Below are 14,986 nucleotides of genomic sequence, written 5' to 3'. Positions count from 1 at the left end.
GTTCAACATCATTAGCCATCAGGGAAATTCAAATCAAAACCACACTGAGATACCACCTTACACCAGTTAGAATGGTAAAAATTAACAAGGCAGGAAACAAATGTTGGAGAGGTTGTGGAGGAAGGGGAACCCTCTTACACTGTTGGTGGGAATGCAAGTTGGTACAGCCACTCTGGAAAACAGTATGGTGGTTCCTCAAGATGTTAAGAATAGAGCTACCCTACGACCCAACAATTACACTACTGGGTATTTACCACAAAGACACAGATGTAGTGAAAAGAAGGGGCACATGCACCCCAATGTTCATAAGTAGTTATTTTTTGAGAGATTCAGGGTCTGACTGGGAATAAGGAGATGGGAACAGCACTCTGGCTGTGGAGTGGTTCCCAAAAGAGCAAAGAAATAGATGTCTAGTTTTCCTATTTGCCTCCTGTATGACCAGGAGATAATGTGGTTGGGAAGAAAGATCTTTTCACCTATTCTGAGATGTCTTTTGCACAGACGGGCCCCTAATTTCATTGACTATCCCAGTTCCCTTGATCGTGTGGAAAATCCTTTCAGAATCCAACTTGGCTGCTGGTAGTTCTTGTCCTCTGTAATCTGGTGAGTTTTATCATTTTTCTCTGTTTTCGGATGTAGTTTAGAGTGAATCTGGGAGAGGTTATATCAGGGGTTGCCAGCCTCCTGCTCTTTCAAACCAGAAACCTCTCATTATACAGGAAGCTGTCATGAGGTAGCTCAGGCCGGGAAGTTTATTTATGTAAAACCAGATAAATCCATCTTCATTATTTAATTTTTTAATCTAAAAACTATCATACCATAAAATGGGGTTTCTCCCCCTTTTGGTATACAGTTCTATACCAGTTTTAACATATGAAGAGACTTGTGTTAGCACTACCACAATTACAGAACAGTTCCACCATACCAAAAAACTCCCTCAGGTCCCACCCCCGTCACCTCGCAACCACTGAGCTGTTCATCACTATGGCTTTGTTTTCATGAATGTCATACGTGGTCTCATATGATACATAACCTTTTGATACTGGATTCTTTCACACAGCATAATGCCTTTGAGATTCATCCAAGTTGTTGCATGTATTTTTAGTTTTTGTTTTGTTTTTTAAATTGGTGAGGAATATTCCATTGGCTGGATGTACTGTAGTTTGTTTAACTATTCCTCTGTTGAAGGATATTTGAGTTGTTTCCAGCTTGGGGCAACTATGAATGAACTGCTATAAACATTTGTGTGCAGGTTTTTATGTGAACATGAGTCTTCATTTCTCTGGGGTAAATAGGAGCTGGATTGTTGGGTCAAATGGTAAGTATATATTTAGCTTTATGAGAAGCTTGCCTAACTATTTTCCAGAGTGGCTGTACCACTTTGCATTCCCACCAGCAATGTATGAGTGTTTCAATTGCTCTGTATCCTGACCAGCACTTGGTCTTGTCAGTATTTTTTATTGCAGTCATTCGAGTAGGTGTGCAGTGGTCTATCATCATGGCTTCAATTTGCATTTTCCTAATGACTGTGGATGTTGAACATTGTTTCCTGTCCTTATATCCTCAGTGAAATGTCTGCTCAAATCTGTTGCCCACTTTTTAATTTGTTTGCTTGTTTTCATATTGCTGAATTTGAGAGTTCTTTACATATTCTGAATACAAGTCCTTTGTCAGATTTGTTTTATGAATATTTCCTCCCAGTCCGTTACTGTCTTTTACCTCTCTTAACAGTGACTTTCATTGTTTGCATTTAACACCTAGTGCTCCACGCAATACGTGACCTCCTTAATATCCATCACCGGACTAACAATGAATCATGGAACACTACATCAAAAATTAATGATGTACTGTATGGTGACTAACATAACACAATAAAAAACAAAAAACAAAAAGCAGTGACTTTCAGTGAACGGAAGTTTTTAATTTCAATGAAATCCCATTTATCTGTTTTCTTCTTCTATTGTTCATGCTTTTGTTGTCATGTCTAAGAATTCTACTAGCCGCAGATCGTGAAGATTTTCTCTTATGTTTTCTTTGAATTGTTTTCTAGTTTTATGTTTTATCTTTGTCCCTATGGCACAATTTGAATTAATGTTTGTATAAGGTATAAGGTTTGGCTTAAGCTTCATTTCTTTTTTTTTTTTTTTAAAGATTTTATTTATTTATTTGACAGAGATAGAGACAGCCAGCGAGAGAGAACACAAGCAGGGGGAGTGGGAGAGGAAGAAGCAGGCTCATATCGGAGGAGCCTGATGTGGGGCTCGATCCCATGACGCCGGGTTCACGCCCTGAGCCGAAGGCAAACGCTTAACCGCTGTGCCACCCAGGCGCCCCAAGCTTAAGCTTCATTTCTTTGCATGTATATAACCAGTTGTTCCAATAGCACTTGTTGAAACCTGTGTTTATTGATCAGCTAGTGAATATTTTGAAAACAGTGATAGTATGTAAGACTAACGCCTTTAACTGTTTAGAAAATGTCACTCAGTAGTCAGTCATTAAGTCAGTCTGAAAATCAGTCAGTTAGGCATTCACCCATTTGGTTACTCCACAAACACAAGGGGTGCCTGCCTTGTGTCTGGCATTATACAAAATGCCAGCATTTCAAAAATGTCTGGGACGTGGTTTGTTTTCCTCCAGTGTCTCATGGTCGGCGCAGAGAAACAAAGCAGGACAAACTTCTCACTCTGTGTATAAAAGAAAACTCTCTTTAATTGATTGATATTATGACTTGAGAGATTCTTTAATATCGAATGCTCACTTTGTGTGAGCTCCTAACTCTTTAACTTTGTCTTCTTCCCCCAAGTCATTGATCTGCTCTCGAAACTCATAAATGCTTAGAGGAGTGTTCCTTTTGAAGGAAGCTGGAGGTGAATCATTTTGCCAAGGGAAATAAATATGTGCTTATTTTGTATGCAAACACTCTTGGCCTCTCAGATTTAAAGTTTGGATTTTTGTATAGTAGATTTTCTTAAAATGAGGCACACTGGCACCAACCTCACCATTCTTTCCCCATGAAGAGGCTGGAGAAGCAAACCAGATCTCCTAAATGCACCGTAGATAAAGGCAGTGCTGGAGCCCATAGGTCATGTAATTCTGGCTCTTTCCAATAAACTTATGATCAGAATAATGTTGAAAGCTAGGAAGTTGATGGTGTTCTCTGAAGGTTAGACTTAGTGAATAGGATGGCTTTTGAGGGAGTAGAGGATCAGATTTGAGTTACGAGGCATTAGTGATCTCTCCTATCTTAACTAGAAAGCTCATTTTTTCTTTTTCATTTTAATTGATGTTACAGTGTTGTTAAGTTGGTCATGGGATGGAGGTAGCCGGATTCCAGTTTGGGTGGATTTATTCTAGTCAGCTGGGTCTGCCATTTCTTGCTACCTTCCCTACTCTGTTTACTCTGATGTGTGCAGAAAACCACTAGGAAGCTAAAAGAGCATGACCTATAGCACATAATAATAAAATCGTAAAATAAAAAAAAAATTAAAACCAATGACAGTGATAGCTAATATTTACTGAAGTGCAGAGATGTGATGGACAGATTCTAAGACAGCCTTCAGCGATCTCTGCCTCCTGATATTTAGGCCTGTGTAATCCCTCCCCTTGAGTGTGGGAGGCCTAGTGACGCGCTTCTAACCAACAGAATATGCCAAAGGTGATGGGATGTTACTTCTGTGATTAGGCTACATAAGATAGTGACTTCTGTCCTGCCAGCAGATTCTGTACTTTGCTAGCTTTGCTGAAGCAAGTTGCTATGTAGGGGAGGTCCATGTGTCAAGGAATACAATTATTTTTCCACACAGAAGGACATTTTAGAGACTTTTAAACCATCACAATCTCAATAGTATCCCTGCAAGCACAAAGTTTATAGGTTTGGGATTTTTTTTCCCCCAAGATTTATTTATTTTAGAGAGAGAGTGCATGGAGGGTAGGGACAGAGGGAGAGGGAGAGAGAGAAAGAGAACTCAAGCAGATTCTGTGTTGAGCATGGAGCCGGACGTGGGGCTTGATCCCACAACCCCAAGACCATGACCTGAGCTGAAATCAAGAGTCAGACGCTCAGCTGACTGAGCCACTCAGATGCCCCAGAAAGTCTATGGGCTCTAACTTGCCAACAGCTGCTTAGGAACTGAGATCCTCAGTCTAACAGCCCTTGAAAAACCAAAATTTTGCCAACAACCTGAGCTTGGAAGCAAACATTTCCCCGAATGAACCGTCGGCTGCAACTCTAGCCCTAGCTTGGTTGCAGCCTTGTGAGAGATCCTGAGCAGAGGACCCAGCTAATCTGGTCCAGATTCCTGACCTACAGAAACTGTGAGTTAATAGAGATGTGTTGTTTCAAGCTGCCAAGTTTGTGAGAATTTGTTATGCAGCCATCGATAACTATGCAAGAGACAACGTACTTTGCCCAAAGTCTTATAGCCACCCGGCTACAAGCTACACACTCCCTCTCAATGACCATCTCATATGGAAACAACCCCAAGGAATTTGCCACATGGTACTGGATTTCCCATTTAGAACATTAGAAGTTTGCCCTGACATTCTTAAATAGTTTTTTTGAAAGAGAAATTGTGTTTTTAAAACTTCAGAATTCTGAAGGAAAAAGGGCCTCAGGAATTTTATTTGGAGGATGGAGTAAAGCATCAGTCTTGACTTTCCCTTACTATTTTTATTTTCTTGTTCGAGGGCCCACTGGCGTTTTGGACTTAGCATCAGTCTGTTTTCATTATATAATGATTCTAAAGGGAAGGCCAGACAGAGAGGAGTTTGTGCTAGACGATCAGCTGGGAACCATTTTTAACATCCAAATACCAGCCAGTTTCAAAGAAAGGTGAATTTAGTGGATGAACATGGTGGGAGAGTTCTTTCTCAGAGGTGCCTGTAATTAGAGGCGGTTTAGCTTTTTTTTTTGCATGTAAAGATTTTAATGAGCTATAACTTCCCCCCAAACTATAACTTTTAAAGTTTGGGGGGGGAAACAACCAAATAAACATGCAAATCAACAATGCATTGCATTCCTCATAGCACCTATGCTCTTGTTTTGCTCTTGTGCCATTGTTTTAATGGCACATTGTGTGCTTGGAAGACTGTCCTGACCCCCTCCCCTCCCCCAAGAGGCCCCTCTTCCTGCCATAATCACCACCCAAGTAAAAAAAAAAAAAAAAAACCCAGCCCTCTTAGGAGGGCTTCAACTCTGGAGAGTCCCTTTTGTGATGGAAATACGCAGAATGGTTTTTCCACACTGAAGGCCACGTTAAAGATGTTTTCACTGCAGTCATCCATAGAGAGAACCTCAACGGATTTCTGTAGTCATGAAACCCCCAGGTTTTAAGCTGCTTTAGCCTTCTGGCATCATGATGGCTTTCTCAGGCACCTGTTTCTTCTGTTATCGTGGATGGGCTGATGTCCCGAGGAACAAGTGTCAGACAACACGGGTGTCCCTGAATACAGCAAATAAAGCAATGAACACAGAATTGTGTTCCTGTTGGGACTGGGGGGTGTTTGAAGCTGACAGTCATGAGAAAGTGTGGTAGATTTGTCTTCATGTTGTCTTCATTTTCTAGCCCTATCCTCCCATGGTAGTCCTCTTCCTTGTCTTTCTCAATATATGAGGAATATATATATATTCAAAATACTTGGATTTGAAGATGAAAATCCTGACATAAATACCAATTGGTCATTACTCTTATATGCTGTGAACTATTCACGACACCTTCTTAGAGGAAAAAGCTCTAACCTGAGCATAAATTGAGGTTTTCAGGCAAGTCCTTTCTGATTTTGAACTACAATAAAAGCTTGTTCGCTGGTGAAATTTCTGAGAGCTCTTACACTTGCAGCTCTGGAAGTGTCCCCTATAGAGCCAAGAATGTCTTTTTGGCCATATTTCTGGCCTCCTTAGACATTTTGGTTTCTACGTTTAAAATTTTAAGATGCTCTAGTTCCATTTCCTCTTGGCATAACTTGAAGAAAGACTAAGGTAAAAGGCTCTTGGAAAGCTTTTACAAGTCATTTTGTATGACAGTCTCATCAGACAAAGACTGGGATGAGTTAAGTGTAAATGAATCAGAAACACGTGGATGACATTTCCCTTAGCAAGCAACTGTGCTTTTAACATGGGACCGAATGCACGAAGTCAGAGGGAATTTCATTCTGGTTAGGCTCACACGGCAAGCTTGAACTCCAAGCCCGACTTGCTGCTGTCCTTTTGCTTTCTGGTATGGCATGTCGTGGTGTACCCAACCCGGCCAAGTTTCTGTGGCCAGGAGCTATGTACCTGTGGCCTCACCCTGTGGTTGGGGACCTTTCTATAAATGTTCAAATCCAAGATTCTATCTCCTTTCACCAATGATATGGAGGTTCAGTGTGTGAGCTCTGGAGTTCAAATGCTTCCTCCATTTACTAACCTTGGGTAGCAGTGATGAAACCTCTCAAGCCTGAGGTTTTTGTTTGTTTGTTTGTTTTTGTTTTTGTTTTTGTTTTTTCTGTAAAATGGGGACAATAGTGAAATAGGAGCTATGACCTGGAGTCGCTCCAAGAATGAATTGAGATTGACTGTGGAACAGCATGTAGTACAATTTCTGGTAGAAAGCAAGTGTTCAGTAATGTTAGGGGTTATTGCTGATTTAAACATCACTATAGTTTATACATGAATAATAGACATTGTAATGATTCCTACAATGGACCTAGATGGATTATGCTGTCATCATCAGAACATTTTAACACCTGATTTGGAAGTAGTCTGAGAGGCCTTGCCAGCAGGATTATCATCCAGCGCGGTACCATTGGCACACGAGCCCTGGCTGGAAGGCCTATAGCCCGAATTCAAAGCCTGGCACCACCCACCTGCTTCTGCCTGGCTTTAGAACGTTGTGGAATAACCTCAGATCTGGAAATTCCGGTTAGAGTTGATGACACCAGGCTTCAGCTCCACTTGCTGTGAAAGCCCCATGACAAGGCAACAGTGCCCATCAGCGCTCTACAGCGAGCCTCTCTTTGCAAATGTGCACAGACGGGTGGTTCTGTTGTTGACCAGTTTTGATGCCAATGCTCCATCAGATGTACCTTTTGTTGTGAGGCAGCCACTAGGGCCGTCAACTCGGGGCCATTCTCATGCTGGGCACTTGCTGGATCTCTAGTGCTTCACGACGTAAGCATGTTCTCACTGCTGGGGGCTTTACAAAGCCAGAAAATGTGAGAGAAAGGAAAATGCGGTGATTCAGGAAAGCTTCAAACCAGTAAGGAAGCATTCACCGCTCCTTGCTATCCTCACCCCCAGCTTACCTGCCAGCTCTGTCTTGTTCTCTGGGCCTGGCTGCCTGCCTGCCTTCCAATAGCTCTTGGGTAACAACTAATAATCCTAGCGTCCACACCACCCTTTCTGAGATGTAAATTTTTATAGCAGATGGGGCAAAACTGTTCAGAAGGGCTTTTAGAATCTGTGTGTGTGTGTGTGTGTGTGTGTGTGTGCGTGCATGTGCGTGCGTGTGTGCATGTGTGCACATGTGTGCGTGCGTGCACATGTGCATGGTGCGTGTGTGTGTGCATGTGTGCGTGTGTGCGCGTGTGCACGTGTGTGCGTGTGCATGGTGTGTGTGTGCATGGTGCATGCGTGTGTGTGTGTGTGTGCGTGCGGTGCACCCGACAGCACCAGAGGGTGTTCTTGATGATGCAACATGGCGGCCCTGGGTGGTCATTCAGAGCCATTGTCTGTGAATATGTCTATTTTTGAGAAAAATCGATTCTGCAGTTCATGCTCTCTTCAGCACTAATCAAGGATGTTTACTGACTGCTTTTAAGAATCCAAAATACTGCTTTTTTGTACTCTGGCTGATTAGGAATTACTTGTCCATATTCTACTAGTTTCAGTTAGTATTCCAAGCAGACTTCTCCTTTAGACGTTGGACTCCGGGTCTGGTTCATCTTAGATGTCTCCCATTTGGTAAAGGGTGTGAGATGTATCAGGAAAGTTCTCCTTGTCCCCATCCTCCAGCCTGATGGCGTCTGACCAAGGGACTCACAAGAGTCAATCACAGCTTTTCTTGCCATCTCCAGATTCCTCCATATTGGGCATTCATTCACAAGTTAATTTTTTTACTCAACAGACATTTATTAATTTTGTGGCAAACACAGTGCAAGACACTGGGGATCAAAGGAGGAAACACAGACTCTCTCATGAGTCAAGTGTGTTGTAAATAAGGCAGGAATATAAGCAAGTTGGACTCTGCTATTTGTTCGGGGCTAATAGAAGTGAGCGATAGTCCTGAGCGGAAAACAGAACCTGACAAGATTCCATCCCCTGGCGGAGATTGTACAGGGAAGATGATGTTTGAGCTGAATTTTGGAGGAGGAGCTGGAGTTCTTGAGGACATGTGGAAATTCAAGGAGGTGCGAATATGATTGACAGGAGTTTTAAATTTTGTCCTGCCCTTAGAAAGATGAGTTTTATGGGGATTCTGAAACTGAGAGGAGCAGTAGGAGACCCTCTGGTCTGTATAAGGAAGGGGAGAGGGGCCCAAAGGGACTGTGCAGGTTGGCTTTCAAGGAGTTAGAAATTCACTGAAGCAGGAATAAGCATCTCAGACAAATGGTGACCAGTAGAATGTTAAGTGGTTTGCTGAACTGTGCTGACCTGAGGTTATCTCCTTCTTTTATTTCAGAATCTTCGGTAGAAAGTCTGACCTGTGTGACTGGTGCTCTGAGGAATGAAATGGTGAACAGTGAGTGTGCTGGGATGGGAAATGGGAGGGTTATCAGGCTTCTCTGGGCCAGCATGGAGGCACCAGGGAAGGCGCAAGTTCCAGGAATCCAGGCAGAAAGTGAGCAGAGGTCCCAGGTAGACACAAGAGCCATGTTAGGAGTCAGGCAATAGATGAGAAGTGGACACCAGGGTGGATGGACTCGAAAGCAGATGTGAAAATCACCATCTTCCCTTACGTACACCAGAGGAAAGGGACCTCTGAGGGTTGGGACAAGCTAGGTCCTGCTGTTACATGGCTAGGTGCTTCAGAAGCCAGCATTTGGGATTTAAAAGATACATAGGAGGTAGAGTCACCGCAATGTGGTGACAGATTGAACAGAAGAGGCAGGGATCAAAGATAGCAAAGGGATGCCAGCTATGCTATTAACCAAGCTAGGGAGTTCAGGAGGGTGGTGCGAGGAGATCTTCTTTTTGAAAGGGGGGGTTGGGGAACGGGAATGGAAGATGAAGTGTTGTAAGATATCCAAGTGGGGAGGTCCAGCTAGTGTCTAGGACTATAAATGTGGGAGCGGGATGGAGGTCCGTGATGAAGCTCCAGGTGCCTGGAGAAAACAACAGACAGGGTCCAAAGAAGAAGGCAGGAGGTGATGGCAGAGACCTAGATGGACCAGCATTCAAGAGACCCTTAGATGCCCTTCAACAGATGACTGGATTAAGAAGATGTGGTCCATACATACAGTGGAATATTACTCAGCCAGCAGAAAGAACGATTGCACAACATTTGCAGCAACATGGACGGGACTGGAGGGATTATGCTAAGTGAAATAAGTCAAGTAGAGAAACACAATTATCATACGGTTTCACTCATTTAAGGAACATAAGAAATAGGAAGATCGGTAGGAGAAGGAAGGGAAGAATGAAGGGAGGGTAAACAGAAGGGGGAAGGAACCACGAGAGACTATGGACTCTGGGAAACAAACTGAGTTTCAGAGGGGAGGGGGGTGGGGGATTGGGATAGGCCGGTGATGGGTATTAGGAGGGCACATATTGCATGGTGCACTGGGTGTTATATGCAAACAATGAATCATGGAACATTACATCAAAAACTAGGGATATACTCTATGGTGACTAACATAATATAATAAAAAATTAACATAACATAATAAAAAAACAAAATAAAATATGAAAAAAAATATAAAAAAAGAGACCGTTTTAGACAGGACACTTCTGGGCCTCCTTTCTTTAAAACTTTGCTCTGTTTACTTGGACATCCTTTCCTTCCATTCTTACTCTGGCAGCGCTCCCAGGTGAAGGAACTGCAGATAGGAATTACTTCTTGACCCAAGAGACACTGAACTGCTTTTTATAGTGCTTATTCATCTTCTATGAATCAGGAACTTTTCATTAAGGAAAATGTGCTTCAGACCCTGAGAATTTAGCAATGTGCTTCAAATCCTAGCTCTCTCTAAAGCTGCTCCCTGTTGAATGTGTGCTTCTTGTACTGATGCTGTCTGATGAACCCTGAATAGGTCACTGCTGATGCAAAGACTGGAGTCACTTCCTGTGCTGCCCTGTCCTGTGCTGTCCTGTCCTATCCCTCTCCATTCCATTCCACGCCGTTCTATTCTATTTCTATGCAAGCAGCTTAACTGAGCAGGTTGTGTTCCAGAAGTAAATCTGGAAGTCAATTGTTTAAAATTTGGATATTTTCTCATAGAGTTAATGTTATAAAAACATGGTTCAACGCCCATGCTTTTGGCATAGGCCCTGGGGCAGGGCTTCCTATATATGTGGCTAGAAGAGAAAGCTATGGATGAGGGCCAATGGTTTCCTATTCAAGGCTCTGGGATAAGCAATCACCCTTTCTACTCTACCCACAAGCTCCTAAATACTTGCTGTCTTTATAAGCCAGCCATTTATATGAACTGGTTAAATTAATTAATTGGCTGAAACTCAAGGGGTGAATCAATGAATTAATCCCTTAATTCACTCCAAGCAACAAAATCTGGTCTTAATTCTTTATACCTCTCTTCAGAAAAAGCCATGAACAGGAAGAATATTTCCAAATTGGAGGTGTCTAGGAGATAAATCAATTAACAGGTTTAATATTAAGTAGGGCTGGAAGTGGCGGGGAAAACAGTGGATCACAGAAGTGCAGGGATGCCAACGAACTGTCTAAACTGATTGAAGGAGTTGACGAAACTATAGCAGGTGAGGCAGGAGGCATGTGTGGAAGCCACGGTCTACGGGCAGAATTTAGATCAGAGCAGAAAGGCTCTGGCAAAAGGGCCACTACGTTTCAAATTAATGGGAGAGACAATTAATCAATTGTTTGTTGAAAACTGTGCAAGTGGCAGGGAAACGGTAGTGAACTTGGTGGGCACAGACTTCAGCCTCTGGAGAGATTATAATCTAACCCAAGAGGCGGGTAGATTCTTGGTTGGGGAAAAACAGGGTGCTTTGGAAAGCCCCGGGAAGGGAGCCTCTCTCATAAGTAGGAGGCAAAGGTGTATAGGGAAGGCTTCCTGGAAGAATATGAATTATCCAGATGAAGAGAGGCAGAAGAAAGTTCCAAGCTTGGGAAACAGAGGAAATAGCACAGCTAATGATCGGTTCTGAAAACCTGAAAAGACTTCATTTTGCTGGAAGCTAGAATGCAGAAAGGGCGGAGAAATAAACTTTTGGCATTTTGCAGTTTCTAGAATTTAGTTTCTTCAAGTGAACTAAAATTTAAAACTTTCATGTAAAATAATTTACTAAATCCCTGTGATAATGGAGACTGCTTAACCAAACATAGAGTATTTAATAGCTAGTATTAAAACTAGTTCTCAGAAAAGAAACCTATTTACTTACTGACACCAGTTGGATTTTCTCTAATGTGAACCTTGTATTGGAGCTGGGAAGTTCTTTTGTTATTGAAATTATGTGATTATAAACCTTTAGTAAGCATGCTAAGAGAATTACCTTTTGCTATCAAAGAGATCCTAAAACCAAAGAGAAAAATTTTAAGAAGCCAAAGAGGATATTTTCATGCTTTCTTCATTATTTGTTTAAACGTAGCAACACGGTATTTTTTTCCTCCTTAAATGATCAGAGAAACATTTTCTCTAGGGAAATCCTTGAGCCAAACAGGGTTGTTTCACTTTGCTTTACCTCCATCTTAAATATCCAATCCTTTCTCGCCCCTCACCTGCTTTGGCAGGGTTCCAAAGACTGGAGTCCCGGTGGGTTACAGACACCGAAATGAACTGAGCCCTCGGGAGACAATTCCACTACCACTGGGCTCTTAAGTATATCAGGGAGGAAGGAGGTTGTCAGCATTCACATTGAGATGAGGATCAAAATGCAAATCCTGTTAACATTTCAGAGGATTCTTTGTTATTAATCACTTACATTTCTAAATTGATGTAACATTCTCTATCAGAAATGGCTACATTTACGTGTAACTTGTAAGGGCCATTTTCTCTCTATCAGGAAGAGGATGGAGTGTTTCAGAAGGGGAAACTGGTGCCACAGATGAGCTCACTACCAGAGTTAGCTTCGTGGTCTAACGTTTAGGTATTACACCAGAATTTGTTTTTCATTCAAGTTATGTGTGCAGGCTTGAAACCAATTTAATAGTCATTTCTAAAAGATTTTTAAAAACAGGAATTGGAATTTTTGAATGACAGAATTTTAAAGGAAAAATGCAGAGTCTTAAGATCTAGTCCCTTTATTAATATGATTCATAATGAGTCATGTACTATTTTGTCTCTCCAGTTTCTTTTGTAGCTACGTGGCCGTAATGCACCTGTTCTTTTTGCTGCAGGTTCAGTGGGCTATGAAGTGCTCTCCGCCCCTTGATAACTGCAGCTAACCTTTACTGAGGATGTGGCATGTGCCCAGCGCTATAAATGCCAAGACTTCCCAATAATTCTGTAAGGCAGGGATATAGTAATATGCCCATTTTACACAGGGGTAACTGAGGCTTAGAGAGTTTGCATGAATAGCTTACAGTCGTATCATTAGCAAGAAGAGGAGCCTAGATCTGACCAGAATGAACTGATTAAAAAATCAGAGTTTCTGAGTCTGTGCTCTTAACTTTTGCATGCTGCCTTTCTCAACAACCCCTACCACGCAGCATTTCACCCACTGGTCTGGGAATGTGTGTTTTGTGAGTTAAAGACAGAGTTTCCCTAAAGTGAACTTGATCAAGTAGGTAAAGAATCCACTCTGATTAAATATCGATGAGGCAGTTTATTGACTTCTTCGTAGTGATTTCCCAGAGAAATGGATTCCTGAATGGAGTCACTCATGCAGATGGATACACTTGTCAGTTATGCAGAATGCAATAACACTGCTTTAATTATTACCCCACTTCACTCATGTTCCTGTAAAATGGAAGCCTCCCTTTACAACTACCCTTTAGAGAAGTCTTTATGAAACATTAGGGTCATATTCATGATAACGATTCAGCATTAGATTGCTAAAGAAGCTTTGTTTTGAAGCTGATGAGTAGGAAATGAATCCTTAAGAACACAAGACAAATTTCTATAATAAATGGGAATTCTCAGCCTTTATTCTTCAGTTAAAGAATTGTCTCTGGATTCAAGGTGCATTGAAAACTAGAAGGACTTTTTAAAATGTAGCTAAAATCACTCTTTTAAATAAATGAACTTTATTGAGGCGTAATGTACATACAATAAAATGCACCCTACTTAAGTGAGTTTTCACAAACCTGTATAATCATGTAACCACCACTATAATTAAGACGTGAACATTTCCATTGTCCACTTCCCAGTCAACACCCAGCCCTGGCCCAGGGAATGACTGATTTACTTTTTGTCACTACAGATTAATTTTCCTTTTCTGATATTTTATATAAATAGAATCATACAATTGGTACTAAATTGTGTTTGGGGCTAATCTTTCACTCATCGTGTTTTCAAAATGTATCCATCTTGTTGCATTTTTGAGCGGTTTGTCCCTTTTTCCTGATGAGTAGTACTCCATTGTATGGATGTATGTACACAATTTATGTATCCACTCACCTGCCAATGACATTTAGATTATTTTTAGTTTAGCTTTTATGAAGAAAGCTGGCATGAAGATTCATGTACAATCCTTTGTTTTCTTTTAGTTAAATGTTGAGGAATGGGATTATTGGGTCATTTATGTTTAACTTTATATGTTATGTTTAATTTTATATATGTTTTCCTAAGTGCTTATACCATTTTGCATTCCTGCCTGCAATGTATGTGAGTTCTGGTTGCTCTATATCCTTCCTAATATTTGATATTGTCAAAATCACTGTCTTTTAAAAATGTACGTTTTTATTTCTTAAAAGCAGGTAAATCACAGCCTCTTCAGAAAGCTAAGTTTAGAAACCAAATGTTGCTCATATTGGAAAGGTCAACAAATTCATTCTGTGGGAGTCAATGGGGAGAGGAAAATACTTTGTATCTGATTCTCTGGAACTGAGCTATTGGCAGCCTTCCCCGGAGTCCCCTGGCCTAAAACCTCTGTAAAAAATCTCCCCGGTGGTAGAGGGGAGGCGATGTCTTGTCCTCCCAGAGGCATTACAGAGCCACACTAATGATCTGAAGGTTGGTTGTTTCCTCATACCCAGCACTTCATGTTGTGTTCAGAGAGCCACTGTGGGTTAGCCCCGTCTCCCACACTGAAAACTTGTCTTGGGGAGACCATCTGTTTATTCTTCTGGGTATAGATGATGCGGGGCGCGGAGTAGATGTCCAACAAGACCTTCTTGGTGCTTATGCACTTTTCATGAGAGTCTTAGATGAGTAAAGAATCAAACACAATGGCAGGTCTCCCAGTTAACACAATAAACATGACATGACAGGAATCCTGCCATGTTTTATCATTAGGATACTGTTAACCACACTTTGAGCCCTTGCTATTAAGGAAAATGGTGCCAACTTTTGGAATATTAAGGTTAAAATGTAGAGGTGTTTATGTTTGACCTGCTTCATCTGACAGAATACTCGCTAATTAAGCTGACTGATAGTGCTTAAGACAGACACAGAATGAATTATGGCTTTTATGAAGTAATGTCGGCCTCTCAGAATCTACTCTATGTCTACCACTTGGGCAGGTAATGGGGATGCAAAGATGAAAGTGTGCCCTCCCCTCACCTCAGTGGAGAAGATCAGCAGACCGACTATGCAATCGAGCGTGCGTATGCCACAATAGGGCTAAGTACAAGGTTTCCTGTGATACAAAGAAGGTTCACCTATCACAAGTTCAAATCCATTCCACAAATATTTGTGTAGCTGGTATAGACCAGGC

The 14,986-nt window shown here is 41.6% G+C and overlaps 1 long non-coding RNA gene across 1 annotated transcript in view; it reads left to right on the top strand.

The window, feature by feature from the left end:
• Positions 1 to 14,986, top strand: part of LOC117801100 — a 69,871-nt gene that overhangs the window by 21,626 nt on the left and 33,259 nt on the right. Inside the window, exon 2 of the long non-coding RNA XR_004623501.1 lies at positions 8,658 to 8,717. This is a non-coding gene — a long non-coding RNA (uncharacterized LOC117801100). The remainder of the gene's footprint in view (positions 1 to 8,657; positions 8,718 to 14,986) is intronic.

This window comes from Ailuropoda melanoleuca, chromosome 2 (assembly GCF_002007445.2).
Source record: "Ailuropoda melanoleuca isolate Jingjing chromosome 2, ASM200744v2, whole genome shotgun sequence".
Classification (NCBI taxonomy): Eukaryota; Metazoa; Chordata; class Mammalia; order Carnivora; family Ursidae; genus Ailuropoda; species Ailuropoda melanoleuca.
Note: the sequence above shows the minus strand (reverse complement) of the source record. Positions and strands in the feature narration are given on the sequence as shown.